General features: G+C 44.0%; 1 protein-coding gene across 1 annotated transcript in view; it reads left to right on the top strand.

Moving 5' to 3' along the window:
* Positions 1–546: 546 nt before the first annotated feature.
* Positions 547–6000, top strand: part of IFRD1 (interferon related developmental regulator 1) — a 55003-nt gene continuing 49549 nt past the window's right edge. Inside the window, exon 1 of the mRNA XM_030932365.1 lies at positions 547–825. The gene's annotated coding sequence lies outside the window, so the exon portion shown is untranslated. The remainder of the gene's footprint in view (positions 826–6000) is intronic.

The raw sequence follows: 6000 nt of genomic DNA, 5'->3' as shown, positions 1-6000 counted from the left end.
TTAGGAAATTAATAACAGAGTTGTGCTCCATCTATCTTCTAGAAAACACATCTAATTTTTTCCCTTAGCTTCATTTTTATGTTTCCACTTTGTGCAGATCTTTTACTTGCTTTTTCCTCCCTCTTATTTAACTCTTAAAAGAAGAACGGGAGCAATGTTCCCAGCAAGAAAGTTAGTACTTTTCCTGCTCAGGGCATCCCCTGATTCAAAGGAGAAAATTTTCAGGTGTTTATAAGAACACCTGACCATTTGGCTGCACTTCAAGAACTGGGATCAGGAGGTCTGAGTCCAGAGAAGGAAAAAAACCAGTTGGATCAGTGGGCGAGAGATGGGAGAATAAATAGGGTTGTGACAAAGAGAAGGTCAGCTGTAAATGGGTCAGGAGACCAGAGTGGACAGAGTAGGCCCTGGAATGCTTGCTCGGAGGCCTGCCATGAAGGATTTCTGCCTGCTTCCCCACCCTACCCCCGGGGCAGGATGACTCAGCACTTCCTATTGTTGTGAAGGCCAACCCCAGGAGGCCCTACCAAGGCTGACTGCTGTTAAAACCAGACTGCACTCCTTCTGGCTCCTGGTTCATTCAAGGTCTACATAGTTAAAGGTTGTTCCAGAGGGATGTGTGTAATTCATCCCAGTATTTGATGTTCCTTTATTATTTTACTTGAGCCAATAGCCTGAACTGGTCAGGCTTTGGGCTGATGTCAGCTGCTTTATCTGGTAGCACTGTTACATAAAGTTAACATTTATTGGTGATCACTAGGTGCCAACATTATGCGAAGAACTTTACACGGACCTCCCATTTAATTCTCAGAAGCTGATCACAAGGTAGGTATTATCATCTCCATTTGCATATGAGAAAACAGAGGCTTAAAGATGTTACACTGCTCAAAGACTAAGATGCTACTCAAGCCTTTTGAGTTAAGAGCCCATGCTCTTAACCCGGTAAGTGGTGGGTACCTTGGCAGAGATTAGAAATGTCTCTTTGAGATTAAACAAAAACCAGAAGGTGATCATATGCAGGAGGACATGGAGAAAATTAAAAGCAAATAGTGGGTCGGGAAGGTGATGAGGAGGGAAGGATAGAGGGAGGGAAGCATGAGCTCTTGGTAGAAAATCAAAGTAGTTAAAACCTCTGGCCCTTTGTGGCCATGTAGGGTCCCACCTACAGGATTGCTCATCTAACATCTTTTCAAGATCGACATGCTTTGTTAACTCCATTTTTCATGTATGTGTTCCATGGATTTATCATGTATATCTGGATTCTTCCAGCCACCAGGGGACAAGTGTGAATTCAGTGTGACTGAAGAGGCATCTGCCATACTGTGACTGAAATGCAGGTTCAGTTGCTCGCTGCTTGCAGAGTCCAATTAACAAGAACGGATCTGGTATAAAGAAAGTGATTTATTCCAAAGCTTAGCTTATGAGAAGAAATACAGGTTCTTCCCTTTAACGATACTGCTTTGCTTTGGGGGCAGACAGCAGGGGCTTTTAAAAGGGGACTTGGCATGAACAGCATGCAGGGGAGGGAGCCAGCAGGTGGGGGTCTACTTGACTCACTTATGGTGTCTTATCTACCCCGCGGTCGAGCTGGCACCATTGCAGGCAGAGCTAGGTTGTAAAGTGGCCATTGTCTAGAGATGCTCTCCAGGTGGAAAGAGTTCTGTTGCAGGCATACTTGTAAATTGTAGATTAACTGTGCTGTCTTAAGGTAATCTGGTGCTCTGGAGCTTCTAAGTCAGCACAGAGTCAGCTTGCTGTGTAGGGAGTGTCTGGTGAAGGGAAGGTAAAGATTATGATAGTATTTTGTTTTTTCTTTTTTTTTTTTTTGAGATGGAGTTTCGCTCGTCACCCAGGCTGGAGTGCAATGGTGTGATCTTGGCTCACTGCAACCTCCACCTCCCAGGTTCAAGCAATTCTTCTGCCTCAGCCTCCCAAGTAGCTGGGATTACAAGCGCCTGCCACCACGCCAGCTAATTTTTGTATTTTTAGTAGAGATGGGGTTTCACCATGTTGGCCAGGCTGGTCTCGAACTCCTGACCTCAGGTGATCCACCCACCTCAGCCTCCTAAAGTGCTGGGATTACAGGCCTGAGCCACCATGCCCGGCCTGTTTAAAAAAATTTTTTAATTCTTAATTTCTTCATTGACCCATTGGTAGTTCACGAGCATGTTGTTTAATATTCATGTCCTTCTGTATTTTCTGAGGTTCCTCTTGTTTTATTGATTTCTCGTTTTATTCCTTTGTGGTCAGAAAAGATATGAGATATGACTTCTACCTTTTTGAATGTATTGACATTTGTCCTGTGGTCTAAGATGTGGTCGATTCTGGAGAATGCTCCATGTACTGATGAAAAGAATATGTATTCTACAGCACTTGGGTGATTGTCAGGTTTTGTTTTGTTTTGTTTTGTTTTTTTGAGAGAGCATCTCACTCTGTTGCCCAGGCCGGATTGCAGTGTTGGCATGATTTTAGCTCACTGCAGACTCAAACTCCTGGGCTCAGGCAGTCTTCCTGCCTCAGCCTCCCAAGTAGCTGGGATTATAGCTGTGGCACCATGCCCAGCCAAATGTCAGTTTTTTATCTTTCTCTTCACTGACATCTTCAAACATACTCAGTGTGATGGTGAATTTTAGGTGCCAACTTGACCGAATGGAGGCATGTGTAGATGGCTGGTAAGGCATCCCTTCTGAGTTTTTGAGGTTTTCCAGAGATGATTGATTTGGGAGTCACTGGACTGAATGAGGAAGATCTGCCCTCAATGCGGGTGGGCATCATCCAGTGTGGGCTGGGGTCCTAGCTAGCACAAACAGGTAGAAGGAGGGGAGATTCTCTCTCTCTCCCTTCTGGAGCAGGACACCTTTTCTCCTCCTGCCCTTGGACATCCAATTCTAGGTTATTTGGCTTTTGGACTCTACAACTTGCATCAGAGGCTTCTCAGGGGCTGTTGGACCTTTGACCTTGGACTAAGGGTTGCACTGTTGGCTTCCCTGGTTTTAAGGGTTCTGGATTTGGACTGAGTCACACTACCAGCTCTCTGGTTCTCCAGCTGATAGGCGGCCTATTGTGGGACTTCTCTACCTCTGTGATCATATGAGTCAAATCCCCCTAATATATCCCCTTTCATATATCCTATTAGTTCTGTCTCTCTGGAGAACCCTGACTAATACACTCGGGCACTACACCTTCAAGAAAAACAAAACAAACAAAAACACCACCACCTATTACTCTAGTTATTTCTTGTCATCATCCTATTTTCTCTGTTTACTGTTAAATCTGAATAAATATCTGCACTTTTTCATCTTCATTTGTTCGCTGCCCCAAAACTCTTAATCCCATGAAATCTGGCTTTTGCTAAAACATTCTTTTTCTTTCTCATTTTGTAGAAACAAAAGACTTTACAGCAGCCCACTTGTCTTTGGTATTCCTCTCTCCTTCCTTTCATGCATAAAACTTTCAGCCAGGTGTGGTGGTTCACTCCTGTAATCCCAGCTACTTGGGAGACTGAGGTGGGAGGACACTTGAGCCTGGAGTTCAAGGCTACAGTGAGTTATGATTACACTACTGCCCTCCAGCATGGGTGACAGGGTGAAACCTGTCCTTAAAAAAATAAAAATAAAAATGAACTTGTCTCATATTTTAGCTGTGGAGACTTAGCTAGAAACTACATTCCCCAGTCTCCCTTGCAGTTGAGAATGGGCACTTGGCCAGGAGTGGGGGCAACTTATGCCTTCCCTTAAGCTGACTACTTGTCCTGTCACTCGTCTTTTGTTCTCACCACTGGTTGGAAGCTTTTAGTCTGTTTCGTGCTGCTATAACAGAATAGCACAGAATGGGTAGTAACTTATAAACATTAGAAGTTTATTTGGCGGCCGGGCGCGGTGGCTCAAGCCTGTAATCCCAGCACTTTGGGAGGCCGAGACGGGCGGATCACGAGGTCAGGAGATCGAGACCATCCTGGCTAACACGGTGAAACCCCGTCTCTACTAAAAATACAAAAAAAAAAAAAAAAAACTAGCCGGGCGTGGTGGCGGCGCCTGTGGTCCCAGCTCCTCGGGAGGCTGAGGCAGGAGAATGGCCGGAACCCGGGGGGCGGAGCTTGCAGTGAGCTGAGATCCGGCCACTGCACTCCAGCCCCGGGGGCAGAGCAAGACTCCGTCTCAAAAAAAAAAAAAAAAAAAAAAAAAAAAAAAAAAAAAAAAAGAAGTTTATTTGGCTTATAGTTCCAGAGACTGGTAAATCCAAGAATGAGGGGCCGCATCTTGTGAGGGCCTTCTTGCCGCATCATGTAAACCAAAAATACAATTATAAGTCCTGCCAACCATCTGAATGGACCCCTCCTCTTGGCCAAGGGGATTCCAAAGTTAACCTGAAAAATTAGTTGAGGCCATGATGGGAAGTGGGATCCAGACATGTCACATTATGCCCTCATCCTTTTTGTAATTACTGATAGAACAGACTCTTTGAGTCTGATAAGAATTTACAATCTATTTACAATCTATTCTCCCTGAAGCCTGCTACCTGGAGGCATCATCTGCATGATAAAACCTTAGTCTCCACAGCTTCTTATTGTAACCCAGTCATTTCTTTCTATTGATAATAACTCCTCCAACCCACTGCCTTAAAACCTTTAAATTTACCAATGACCTAGAGGCCCCCCGCTCTGAGTTGTCACGCCTTTCTGGACTGAACCAATGTATATCTCACATGCACTGATTTATGTCTCATGTCTCCCTAAAATGTATAAAACCAAGCTGTACCCCAATCACTTTGGGTACATGTTGTCAGAACCTCCTGAGGCTGTGACACAGGTGTGTCCTTAACCTTGGCAAAATAAGCTTTCTAAATTGAACGAGACCTGTCTCAGATACTTTTGGTTTGCAAACATGACAGAAGGCATCACAAGGCAAAAGAGTGTGCAAGAGAAGGCAAGAGGGGGTTGAATTTACTTTCATAACAAACTGACTCTCAAGATAATAACATAAATCCATTTATTAGGGCAGAGCCCTCATGACCTAAACACCTCCAATTAGGCCACACCCCACAATCCTGTTGCATTGGGGATTAAGTTTCCAACACATGAACTTTGGGGGACTCATTCGAACCATAGTAGAAGCACTTGCTGTTAAGGTGGCAGGGCTAGCATGTTGAGGACAGCAATGCTCCTCTGCCAGTCCTAAACTGATCACCACTGGACTTTTACATGTGAGAGAATTACATTTACACTACATTTTCATCATTCTATTTTGTGGTCCTTTTGTCTCAGTAGCTTAGCAATTAAATTACCCTAATAAACTCCTTTATTTCATTTTTAAAAAGTAATATGCATCATTGTATAAACTTAACTTGATGATAAATAGAAAAACAACATAAACGATAGCTATTGATCCCTTTTACTAATTATTCTGTCTCCTGTGTTTAATTGATTTCTTTTCTTTCTCCTACTCACAAGCTTAGACATACCCCAGAACTATCTCTTATCTTTCTATACTCTATCACAGAGAATAACTCATGTAGTGCTCGATCTCATCATTAATTTGTTCACTCATTCAAAAATATCTAGTGAGACCCACATTCTGCGAAGTGCTGGGGATACAAAAATGCATCAGATGTGGCTCCTATTCCCAAGGAGATCACAGACTGGAGAGGAGAGGGAAAGGCAGCTATAAACAGGTCCTTTTAACACAGGGTGCTGAGTGCCTTGATGGAGCACTGTATGTGGCATTACAGAGGAGGGCACGTCACTAGCTTGATTGGAGCAGAGGGGTGGGTCTCTATGAAGATCCCCAGGAAAAGGTGAGCCCGGTAAAGAGAGTTTGGAAGGAGGAGGGATGAGGGAAAAGGGAGATAATTCTCAGCCAAGAGATCAGTCAGGAACCAAAAGTCCAGATGTAAAAACTTTCAAGGCATTTGCCAGAAATGCAGTATTGTGTTGACATGTGAGAAGTGCAAAGCAAGAGCTGAGCTGACAAAGGGGTTCGAGATCACACACGCTTTGCTTAT

The sequence above is a fragment of the Rhinopithecus roxellana genome, chromosome 6, assembly GCF_007565055.1.
Source record: "Rhinopithecus roxellana isolate Shanxi Qingling chromosome 6, ASM756505v1, whole genome shotgun sequence".
NCBI classification, from domain to species: Eukaryota; Metazoa; Chordata; class Mammalia; order Primates; family Cercopithecidae; genus Rhinopithecus; species Rhinopithecus roxellana.
The sequence above is the reverse complement of the archived record's forward strand: the minus strand, read 5'-3'. Positions and strand labels throughout refer to the sequence as shown.